Here is a 12,535-nt window from a genome sequence, read left to right on the forward strand (position 1 = left end):
AACTGCACTATCCCATGGTCATCTGGAAGCCTCTACCCCTCCCTTTTCTTCAGACTCCATTCCTTCAGACACATACTTTCCCCTCCACTCCCTTGTCAGCATACTGTGGCCTCCATTCCCTCAAGAACACCTCAAACACCTCTTTTTTCACTCCCAACACTGTGTCCTCCACAACCCCATGGTACCTACCCCTACAACTGCAGAAGGTGTAGCAATTGCCCATTTGACTCCTCCCTCCTCAGTATTCAAGGACCCAAGTATGTCTACTGCATTCACTACTCACAATGTGCTCTACTCTACACAGGAGAAACAAAGTCTAGACTAGGTGACTGCTTCACAGAACATCTGTTTTCTGACTACAAAAAAGACCCTGAGCTTCCAGTTGCCTGCCACTTTAACACACCATCCTTTTCCCTGGCTAACATCCCTGTCTCACGCTCGCTGGAGTGTTCCAACAAAGCTCAGCAAAAGCTGGAAGAACAACACTTTGTTTTTAGCATGGGTACACTGCAACCTCCTGGACTCAGTAATGACTCCAATACCTTCAGGGTGTGAAATCATCCACATCCTTCCCTGTAGCCTGACACACACGGTCGTGTTACCATATAGTCTGCTGTTACACACAATCCATTGTTAGCCACAAACAGTTCCCATTAATACGTGTTCACCCTACTCGCCAGATCATTAACCAATGATCTTTCTGCCCAGCTGTTCAATTCTCTCTTTGGGCTCTATTGCTACCCATCATGAACTCCTTAACCCCCAACACACACGGGGGTGCCATTCCTACTGAGCTTTTCCAGCAATTTCTGTTTTTGTTAAACTCCACTGCTCTGATTTTGTAGCTTTTACATGTCTTTCACGGAACTTTGTATTTTTGTTCAGCAGCAAAAATGAACCTAATTTGATAGTGGGCATGAAGGAGAAAATCTGTTGGCAGTGAGAGTGAAATGGAATGGGTGACTGAGGTGAAGTGAGAATGGTGATGACAAGAGCAACAGCAACCCTGTATAGATAGGGTAAGCAGACAAATAGAGTCATAGAGATGTACAGCACTGAAACAGACCCTTCACTCCAACTTATCCTTGCTGCACAGATATCCTAAATTAACCTCATCCCATTTGCTAGCCCTTGGCCCATATCCCTCAAATCCCTTCCTATTCATGTACTCATTCAGTTGCCTTTTAATTGTTGTAACTGTACCAGCATCCATCACTTCCTTCGGCAGCTCATTTCATACATGCACCATGCTTTGCATGAAAAAGTCGCCCCTTAGGTCCCTTTTAAATCTTTCCCCTCTCTCTAAACCTATGCCTCGCTAGTTTTGCAATCCTTCACCCTTGCTATTTCCCATATCCATGTCCCTCATGATTTTCGTAACTACTGTGAGATCACCGCCTCAGCCTCCAACATTCTAGGGAAAATAGCCCCAGCCTTTTCAGCTTCTTCCTGTAGCTCAAACCCTCTAACCAAAGTGATGTCCTTGCAAATCTTTTCTGAACCCTTTCAAGTTTCACAACATCCTTCTGATAGGAGGGAGACCAGAATTGCGCACAAAATTGCAAAAGTTGGTTAACTAATGTCCTGTACAGCTGCAACATGACCTCCTGAATGCTCTGACCAATAAAGGAAGGCATGCCAAAAATCTCCTCCACTATGCTATCTACCTGCGACTCCACTTTCAGGAACTATGAACCTGCATTCTTAGGACACTTTGGTCAGCAACACTCCCCAGGACATTACCATTAAGTGTATCCTGCCCTGATTTACCTTTCCAAAATGCAGCTCATCATATTTATCTAAATTAAAATCCATCTGCCACTCCTCAGCCCATTGTCCTATCTGATCACGATCCTGTTGTACTCTGAGGAAACATTCTCACTGTCGAGTACACCTCCAATTTTGGTGTCATCTGCAAACTTGCTCATTATACCACATGTGTTCACATCCAAATGATAAATAGCAGAATACCCAGCACCGTTCCTTGTGGCACACTACCGGACACAGGTCTCCAGTCCGAAAAGCAACATTCCGCCACCCTCTGTCTCTTTCCTTTGAGCCAGTTTTGTGTTCAAATGGCTAGTTCTTTCTATATTCCATGTGGTCTAACCTTGCTAACCAGTCTACCATGGGGAACCTTGTTCAACACCTCACTGAAGTACATATAGATCATGTCCACTGCTCTGCCCTCATTAATTCTCTCTGTTACTTCTTCAAAAACTCAATCAAGTTGGTGAGACATGATTTCCCATGCACAAAGCCATGTTGACTATCCCTAATCAGTCCTTGCCTTCTCAAATATATGTAAATCCAATCCCTCAGGATTCGCTCCAACAACTTGCCCATCACCAATGTCACTGCTCTGTAGTTCCCTGGCTTTTCCTTACCATCTTCCTGAAATAGTGGCACCGCGTTAGCCAACCTCCAGTCTTCTGACATTTCACGCATGTGTAACGATAGAAATATCGCAGCAAGGGGTCCAGAAATCATTTCTCTAGCTTCCCACAGAGGGTACACCTGATTGGGTCCTGGGGATTTATCCACCTTGCTGCATTTTAAGACATCCAACACCTCCTCCTCTGTAATCTGGACATTTTTCAAGATTGCACCATCTATTTCCCCACATTCTATATCTTCCATATCCTTCAAAGTGCACACTGCTGCAAAATAATCATTTAGTATCTCCCACATCTCCTATGGCTCCACACGTAGGCTGCCTTGCTGATCTTTGAGGGGTCCTATCCTTTCCCTAGTTGACCATTTATCCTTAATGTATTTATAAAGTCAATTTGGATTCTCATTAACAGTATGTGCCAAAGCGATCTCAGGTCCCCTTAATGCCCTCCTGAATTTCCTCTTACATAAAGTCCTACTTCGTTTATAGTCTTCTGAGGATTTGCTTGCTCTCTGTTGTCTATACCTGAGAGTTGATTTCTTCTTTTTCTTCACCAAAACTTCAATTTATCTGGGCACTCAGCATTCCCTACACCTACCAGCCTTGCCTTTCACCCTAACAGGAACATTCTGTTTCTGGACTCTTGTTGTCTCATTTCTGACAGCTTCCAATTTTCCAACTGTCCCTTTACCTGCAAACATCTGCCCCAATCAACCTTGAAAGGTTTTACCTCATAACATCAAAATTTCCCTTCCTCCAGTTTACAACTTTAACTTTTCGGTCCAGTCTATCCTTTTCCTTTACTATTTTAAATCTAATTGAATTATGGTTGCTGACCCTAAAGTGCTCACCCAGTGACTCCTCAGTCACTTGTCCTGCCCTATTTCCAAAGAGTAGGTCAAATTTTGCACATTCTCTGGTAGAAACTGAATATGGCAGTCTCAATGTATGTTTGGAATGTTAAAATCCTCGACCATTACCACCTTATTATTCTTACAGATGACTGAGAACAAAGACATCTGATTTGCTTGTAGATCAAAATTCTCTCCATTTTAGACTTGAATATATTCAATGCCACCACCATTGTATGGAGTAGAGATGTTTCGAGATTAACAATTCTCTGACCACAGAATAAATATCCTCATTTCCATCTTAGGTTGAGAATGTTCATATTCAACAGTGCCCTTAGTTATCGTTACCACAATGGCAAAAATATCTTCACACCATTTATACACTCAGGTTTCCTCAGGTCCTTAATTGTTTCAGTAAGTTCACCAGCTTCTTCTGCAAAACTGCAATAACTGGAGGCCCAGGCTATGAAAGCTTTTCTCATCAGGCAACATCTTCGTTTCAGAAATCAACTGACTGGAGCTACTCTGAACTGTATCTGATTATGGTATATCTTATTTAAGTAATGAGCCCAAACATTATTTCATCAGCACACTGTGTCTGGTTGCACGAATATCCTGTACAGGGGTCACAATTCAACCGTACTTTTCTTCACCTTTCTCCTTGTAACAAGACACAGGTGTGTCACTGGCTGGGCTTGCATTTGTTGTTTGTCCCAAGATGCCATTGAGAAGGTGGTGGAGTGTTGTATTCTTGAACTAATGCAGTCCATGTGCTATAAGTTGACCCACAATGCTGTATTTAAGAGGAAACTCCACAATTTTGTCCAAATGACATTAAATGAATGGTGATTCATTTCCAAGATAGGATGGCTTGTGGCTTGGTGGGGAACTTGCTACTGCCAGTGTTCCCATATATCTGCTCTCCTTACCTTTGTTGTTGACAGTGTTTTTGGGTTTAGAAGATGCTGTCTTGGGGGCTTTGTTGCATTTCTGCAGTGCATCTTGTAGGTATTAGACATTAATTCCACAGACTGACGGTGGTGGAGGGAGGTTTTTGTTGTGGATGTGCTCACAATGCTTCTCAGCAATATTGTCACCCTCACATTTTCCCACATTATAATCCACTTGCATAATTTTACCCACAGCCTGAACTGATTGATTGGTCTTTGGATGATCTGTATGTCCTCCTCACAAATTGTTTGTTTCATCTTCCTTTTTGAAATCAGCAATTTGGTGAGCCCATTCAATCAAACTATTTACAGAGATGGTGAGTATTTAAGAGCCCACCAATGATCCTTTGACATTCCACTAAGTGACCCACAATCAATGTCATAAAACCAGGTTTCCTTCTCTTTACTGTATCATTTGATGGGAGCTTTCATCACAAATTGCTGAACAACTTTCCTGCATTTGAAGTGACCAGTTTTCAATGGTTTGTTTTGGTTGGTACCTGATAAGTGCTTTGCTCTTGAACGGTGTTACCGTAAATAAAAGTAGATTTTTTAAAAATAAAAAACACAGTAATCTGGTCGGACAGATAAAACTGGCCTACCTCAGGATTCAGGCATTACCTTTACAAAAGTTTGGGGTCCTTCGAGGATGCGTCAGAAACGAGCCTTGAGAGTTTGGGTGAGGACAGCAACATGCATTTCTGAAAGTGTTTGTAAGGTACTTTTGTAATTGTCAAAGTACAGTCGCTATGCTCCAATGCAATGTAAAATGGTCGAGTATATTTAAAAAGCGATGGTGAACAACTTAAACCCAAGAATGAATTTCTTTTCAGGTGAACTTAGTTTCGGTTCCGATTACAAACAGCAACAGTTAATTATAGAAATGAATGTTTCAAAGCATTTAAAATATAACACCCGCTCTGAAAGTGCGGATGCAGTTACAGCTAAAAGTGACTTGGAGACATTTCTTGTTTTAGCGGAATATCCCGGGATATCGCTCACACTTTCCCAGATAACCCTGCCGGCTCTCAGTCTGACCCGCTCTGTTTACAAACTCCCCTCCCTTTCGGAAATGACAAATCGCGTCACTTTCCCTGAGACACTTGCACTTTGGAGGAAGTTGACACGAGGTTCATTTCCAGAGAGAAACTGACATGGACACTATCCCGGGAGAGAGAGCAGGCAGAAACAATGACAGGGAAGGGAACGGGATCACTTTCGGAGTCGGATTCAGACCAGATCCTGATGATTTCACTCCGACTCTGAAAATGGTTCCAGAATCTCAGCGGGAAATGAGAACCTTCCTCCAGTGAGGGAGCGGATTGTGACCCAGGTGAATGTGAGCGGAGACAGGGAGCAGCAGCCGGTGAGCCAGGCCTGGGAGCCGGGCTCCCTGTCATTTCCAACCCGGGATGTGGGAACGGGACAAGCGCGATGTGAACACACCGGGACACGGGGGATTCCCGCAGTCGGGGGTCTCTATAATCCGGATTGGGACATCCAGCCCCCAATACCCAGCCAGACTCCCCCTGCCCCAAGTACAGAGCCTCCCTCTACACCAGCTCAGTGCCCCATGATCTGAACACACTCAACATTCCGCTGCAAACCGAGCGCTGCTTGCGATTTTCCAGCCGGGATTTTCCAGCCGCTGCTTCCGGACTCTCCAGCTTTCGATCCCTTACCTCAGAAAGAAACCGCACCAACTCTTGATCTCCCCGCAGCTCCTGCAAAATCCCTGGAAGCGGTTTTCACTTTTCGAATTTCACTTTTCACTTACAGCAAGTTCTGAACACAGAGACTCTGAGCAAACTGCATGATATGGTGAGTTTCTGTTGATCCACATTGAGAGGCAAACTGTTTTGACTTGTCTAGTCAATGAATAATAAATTATTGACTTACAGAGGCAAACAACATTAGAATGCTGAAATAGTCCGGTTTGTTCAATTGTGCAGGGATCTGGTGAGACCACATCTGTAATAGTGTGTACAGTTAGTCATCTTATTGAAGGAAGGTTGTAATGTATTTTAAGTAAACTGCCATGAGATATTACAGAGAGGTTTTCCCAGAGTAATGCCTGAAATTGTTTCAGAAGGAAACGTTGGTCAAGGCTCGGCCTGTGTCTGCTGGAGTTTAGAAGGGGCGGAGGGAACTTGACTGAATTGAGTGAGGGGTTTGACTGTGTCCCGGGACAGGGGTGTACGTTCGGGCCGAGAACGGGAATGGGGTGTGAAGGTCGCTTTGTTCAGTTTGGGGATCTGGGGTCGGGAGTAGGACATTGGGAGTCGACCGGGATGGACGCAGGAGGAGCAGCACCAGAGCCGGGCCCTCACTCCGTGCCTTTGGTCTTGACAGGAGAGAGGGGAAGGTGATTTTTCATGGTTTCCCGGTGTCTGGCACAAGGGCTCCATGTTTAAATGTAAGATAAGGTGCATTCCAAACTGGTGATCGATTATGGTTTGGTTCTGCATCAAAAGTTAATCTCGGGGTCAAATATAATCCCCAGGAACAAATGGTCAAGGGTCGGGATCACAGGTTGTCAATGAGAGGGGAAAGGGTGCGGTTCATTGGAGTGAGTGACAGGGAAACGTTTTCCTGCGTCTGGGAATAAAAGGATTTGCTGCAGGCTTCTCCATGTGCATTTAACGAAAATGTTGGTTGTGAGTGATGAATATGCAGAATGGTAACGGAGAGCTAATGACGAAGCTGCGGTCCATTCTGTCAAAGATTGCAGTGAAGGCGAGAAAGAACAAATGTTTTCTCATATTTCCACCTAGATTGAGTCTTGTTTGTGGTTTTATTTAAAGAATAACCTATTGCTCGAATCAAGCAACAATCCGCTTTCCAATAATATCAGTGATGTTTGGAGACAACGGCTGATCTTTGAGCTTGCCTCGAACTCTGGCTGTGATTTTCTGTCAGGGATCTTCCACTCGCTGCTTCATGAATCTCCAGCTTTCAGATTCCTTCCCTCAGACAGGGAGCACACAGGCTGTTTCTTGCTCTCCTACAGCTCGTTCAAAACTCCCGCAACCAGATTTCACTTTCCGAATGTCATGGCCACACCTCGCCAGTCCCTCCGCCGATATACACCGGCAGCTCAGGCAGTGGTAGCTCACAGCACCGTCCAGCCTCTCTCACACACACAGAGGACTCGACACTTAAGGAGATCGCTTCTGTTTCACAAGCGGCTGCATTGTGACTCCTGGAGGTTCACTCACTGAGAAAGGAACCGGTTTAGGAGTTACTCGAGATCAATTCCTTCCGCTCAGGGTTTCCATCTGGTACGTTGCAGCATGGCTCTGGGGAGTATTTGGAGATTTTGGACGGTGCTGGTGTTGTTGTCCGGGACCCTGAGTCTGGGCTGTGAGAGGCTGCACTTACAGCAAGTTCTCAACACAGAGACTCTGAGCAAACTGCATGAAATGGTGAGTTTCAGCTGACCGGAATCTCAGTAGTTCTGCTCCCGGCTAAATGTCAGATCAGGGAAAAATAGCTTTTAATTTTGTGTCGTTACCGCTCAGTGATTCTCCAGGATCTCAGTTTCTGGGAGTGAATGTAACCGGGACTGTTCTCTCCTCTCAGGGCGGTCCCTTTCCTGGACACTGTTTAAGGCAGAGGTTCTCCCTGAAAACCAAGCCCTTGGACCTGGTGAAACTTTCGGACGGAATGGGGGTGAGTTAAAACTGAATTCATTTTATTCAGACTGTGATTTTACAGAAAGTATGTGTGAGATTAACGACACGATCAGAGAGTTCACATCAGAAAATTGAACAGCAGCGATTTCTCCCACTGTGAAAATCTTTACCTCACTCACAAACTGTATCCCAACATGTTTCAACTCTTAAAATCTCCTAACGTCTACTTCACCCCTTGATATTAGGTCAAGACCTCGACCGAGCTCATCCATCAAACCATTTCCCAGCTCATCCGAAAAACCATCCCTATCCACATTCCCGCTCAAACCATCTTGTTGTCTTCATCCCACGCTTGCCGCTTACTGGCTTGATCTCCTTTTTCACAGCTTTGAACATAGAACAATATAGCACAGGAACGGGCCCTTCGGCCCAACATGTTGTGCTGAACATGAAGCCAACTTTGATCCCGTCTGCGCACCCTTGGTCCATAACCCTCCATTCCTTGCATATTAATGTGCTTATCTAAAAGTCTCTTAAACGCCCCTATTGTATCTGCCTCCACTACCTCACCTCACAGCATGTCCCAGACACCTACCACTCCCTGTGTAAAAACTTACCCGCACGCCTCCTTTTGAATTTAGCTTCAATGCACGCCTTTTAGGTTTAGATGTTTCAACTCTGGGAAAAAAATTGTGACTGTCAACCCTATTTATGCACCTCATTACTTTATAGACTTCTATCAAGTCTCTCCTCAGCCTCCACCGCTCCAGAGAAAACAACCCGAGTTTTATTTCCAATCTCTCCTATTTGCTAATTCAGACAGCATCCTGGGAAACTTGTTCTGCACCCTCTCCAATGCCTCCACGTTCTTCCTGTAATGTGGCGACCAGAATTTAATGCAATAGTCTACCTGTGGCCTAACCAAAGCTGCAACTTGAGATCCCGACTCTTCTACTCAATTCGCTGACCAATAAAGGCAAGCATGCCATACACCTTCTTTACCACCCCTCTACTTGCATGGCCACTTTCAGGGTGCAACAGACTTGAGCCCCAAGATTCTGCTGTACATCAATTCTGTTCATGGTCCTGCCAATAACAGTGTACTTTTCCTGAACATTTGACTCCCAAAGTGCAGCACCTTACACTAACTTGGATTAAAGTCCTTCTGCCATTTCTCTGCCCATATTTGTAACTGATGTATATTATGCTAAATCTTTTGACAATCTTCTATCCACAACTATCCACAACTCTATCAATTTTTGTATCATCTGCAAACTTACTACCCCAGCCATCTATGTGTTCATCCAAGTCAGTTACATGTATCACAAACAGCATAGGTCCCAGTATGGATCCTGGCAGAATACCATTAGTCACAGACCTCCAGATGAAATACATGTTCCACATGACCCTCTGTCTTCTGTGGGCAAGCCAATTCTGAATCCATGTGGTCAAGTCATCATGGATCCCATGCATCTTAATCTTCTGGAAGAGCCTACCATGAGGCCCCTTGTCTAAAGCCTTATTGAAATCCATATAGACAACATCCACTGCTCCTAATTTAGCCGCACTTTCCCAAATGCCCGTTAGTCCTATCCCTAAGCAATCTCTCCAATTTCTTCCCAACCACCGATGTGAGACTCACTGATATATAGATTCCTGGATTGTACCTAGTTTCCTTCTTGAACAGAGGAACAACATTACCTACTCACTGGTCCACCAGACCCTCTCAAGTGGCTAACAAGGATGCAAAGATCATGGTCAGTTCCCAGCAATCTCCTCTCTTAGATCTCTCAATAACCTGGGGTAGGTACCATCGAGTCCTGGGGTCTTAGCCACTTTAATGCTCTTCCAACAACCCAATACCTCTCCTTTGTTGATCTCAAAATGCCATAGCATATTAGCATGTGCTGGACAAATCCAACTAACCTCCATATCCTTCTCCTGGGTGAATATTTATGCAAAGACCTCATTTAGGATCTTAACCACATCCTCCGCTACTGAGCCCAAGTTCACTCCTTCATCCTTCAGTGGTCCTCCCTTCTCACCATTAATCCTCTTGTTTTGAAGTATGTGTAGAATGCTTCAGGAATTTATTTAATCTTACTTGCCAAGGTTGTTTTATGGCTCCTGCTTGCTCTCCCAATTCACTGCTTGTGTTCATTTCCTCTTTCCCTTATACTCATCATGGGCTCTGTTTGATTTTGGCTTCCTCGACCTCGGATATGATTATTTTCTTTGTTTGAGTAAATTTACAATCTCCCTGGTTATCCAAGGTTCCCTTACCTTACCATCCTTCCTCCTTACTGGAACATGCTAGTCCTGAAATCTCATCAGTGGGTCTTTAAACAATTCCCACATGTCAAATGTGGACTTGCCTGCTACAACCCTTCTCAACTAACACTCCCTAGCACCTGCCTAATACTGACATTAGATTTCTACAATTCTAAGTTACTGAATCCTCCAACTCCTTTTCCTCTGCCTCCGATGTACTTGTATCGAATCCATGGATTTAAAGACTCGCATTGCTTATTTTTCCTTGATCTGATCATGTTTGATTTGTATGTACTTTTGCAAGAGCCCTTTTAACATACTAAAACTAAGCATCTGTTATTTGAACATGTAATCATTATTTGCTCATTGTTTTATTTAATCTAACATGACCCCAAATGAACAGCACTAATGTCCCTGTCTTAATCTTGTGTGTGTTGTACAGACTCAGGACAGGATTGAGATTATCCATCATACCCTGCACCACATCAACAAGATCTACAGCATGAATCTGGGTTCAGTACCATGGGCCTGGGACAAGGTGGAAAACTTTTGTCTCCTCCTGGAGCAACAGCTGAGAGAGTTGCAAGACTGTCTGAGGAAACCAGGATCTGACCACAAGTTGAAGAGAAATGCTGCCATTCAACATTACTTTAGGAAACTGGAAAAGTTTCTCAAACACAAGGTATGACAATTCAGAACTAAGTGTGTAATTCCTGGCAAGTAATACATTTTTCAACATTTAACTTGACTCATTCTCAAATGCATTTACTTGAATATTTTACCTTTTCAGAAATTCAGCGAATGTTCCTGGGAAATCATCCGTGCTGAGACCAGAGCCCGTTTACAACAGTTGCTTTTCATTATGGCACAAGTCAGCAAAAGAAACTGAAAAGTACATATTTACTACACACCAGAACAATGAATATTTATTTCAAAGACTTTCCATTGAAACTATTTATTTCTGCTTGTAAGAAATGTTGTGTCACAAACGTACAATGAGAATGTTAGTCGGACTATTTATTCTAGTGCACTGTTATTTATTGTTGTGATATTTTCTTTTGATGCAATGTTAAAGATTCATTGTGTGTGCAGTCTGTTTTGGAATGTCAGACAGTCAAAGACATGTACTTGCACTACAGCGAAGTCTCAATCATATTGACCTTGTCACTTATGAATTTGTATTTGCCAATCTTGGAAACCATGTCAGTTATTTTCATTTGTGTACATTTATTGGCATGATGTCTTAATTTATTGAAATGGTACTGTTTTATACGATGTGTTATTTAACTTAAAGATATTAATTTAATACTATTTATTATACGTTGGAAAGTATGCTATTTTTCAACTGTGAAATTTTATACTGAGTAACAGCTCAATGATATAAATAAAATTGTTTTAACAATATTACACATTTTCATGAATTGGCATTTATTTTTGATTTCTGTCATTTAACCTTCTGACACTGAGTGTAAATGCAGTGAGTATTTCTGTCTGAAGCCTGTTACTCCTAGTCCTCCTCATCTCCAACATCAATTTTGCTCTATCAAATTGTCCTTACTCCTCAGATCCACAAATCTATTTTAAACTGCACTATCCCATGGTCATCTGGAAGCCTCTACCCCTCCCTTTTCTTCAGACTCCATTCCTTCAGACACATACTTTCCCCTCCACTCCCTTGTCAGCATACTGTGGCCTCCATTCCCTCAAGAACACCTCAAACACCTTTTTTTTCACTCCCAAAACTGTGTCCTCCACAACCCCATGGTACCTACCCCTACAACTGCAGAAGGTGTAGCAATTGCCCATTTGACTCCTCCCTCCTCAGTATTCAAGGACCCAAGTATGTCTACTGCATTCACTACTCACAATGTGCTCTACTCTACACAGGAGAAACAAAAGTCTAGACTAGGTGACTGCTTCGCAGAACATCTGTTTTCTGACTACAAAAAAGACCCTGAGCTTCCAGTTGCCTGCCACTTTAACACACCATCCTTTTCCCTGGCTAACATCCCTGTCTCAGGCTCGCTGGAGTGCTCCAACAAAGCTCAGCAAAAGCTGGAAGAACAACACTTTGTTTTTAGCATGGGTACACTGCAACCTCCTGGACTCAGTAATGACTCCAATACCTTCAGGGTGTGAAATCATCCACATCCTTCCCTGTAGCCTGACACACACGGTCGTGTTACCATATAGTCTGCTGTTACACACAATCCATTGTTAGCCACAAACAGTTCCCATTAATACGTGTTCACCCTACTCGCCAGATCATTAACCAATGATCTTTCTGCCCAGCTGTTCAATTCTCTCTTTGGGCTCTATTGCTACCCATCATGAACTCCTTAACCCCCAACACACACGGGGGTGCCATTCCTACTGAGCTTTTCCAGCAATTTCTGTTTTTGTTAAACTCCACTGCTCTGATTTTGTAGCTTT

The 12,535-nt window shown here is 43.5% G+C and overlaps 1 long non-coding RNA gene across 1 annotated transcript; it reads left to right on the forward strand.

Moving 5' to 3' along the window:
- The first annotated feature begins 5,743 nt into the window (after nt 1-5,743).
- LOC148141804 (uncharacterized) lies at nt 5,744-10,563 on the forward strand. The gene is made up of 3 exons (XR_015752511.1): nt 5,744-6,017; nt 7,779-7,868; nt 10,545-10,563. It is a non-coding gene; the product is annotated as an uncharacterized LOC148141804 (long non-coding RNA).
- Nucleotides 10,564-12,535: the final 1,972 nt, after the last annotated feature.

The sequence above is a fragment of the Chiloscyllium plagiosum genome, unplaced genomic scaffold (assembly GCF_037043375.1).
Source record: "Chiloscyllium plagiosum isolate Xiang-an unplaced genomic scaffold, Cpla_swu_hap1 HiC_scaffold_32, whole genome shotgun sequence".
Taxonomy (NCBI): Eukaryota; Metazoa; Chordata; class Chondrichthyes; order Orectolobiformes; family Hemiscylliidae; genus Chiloscyllium; species Chiloscyllium plagiosum.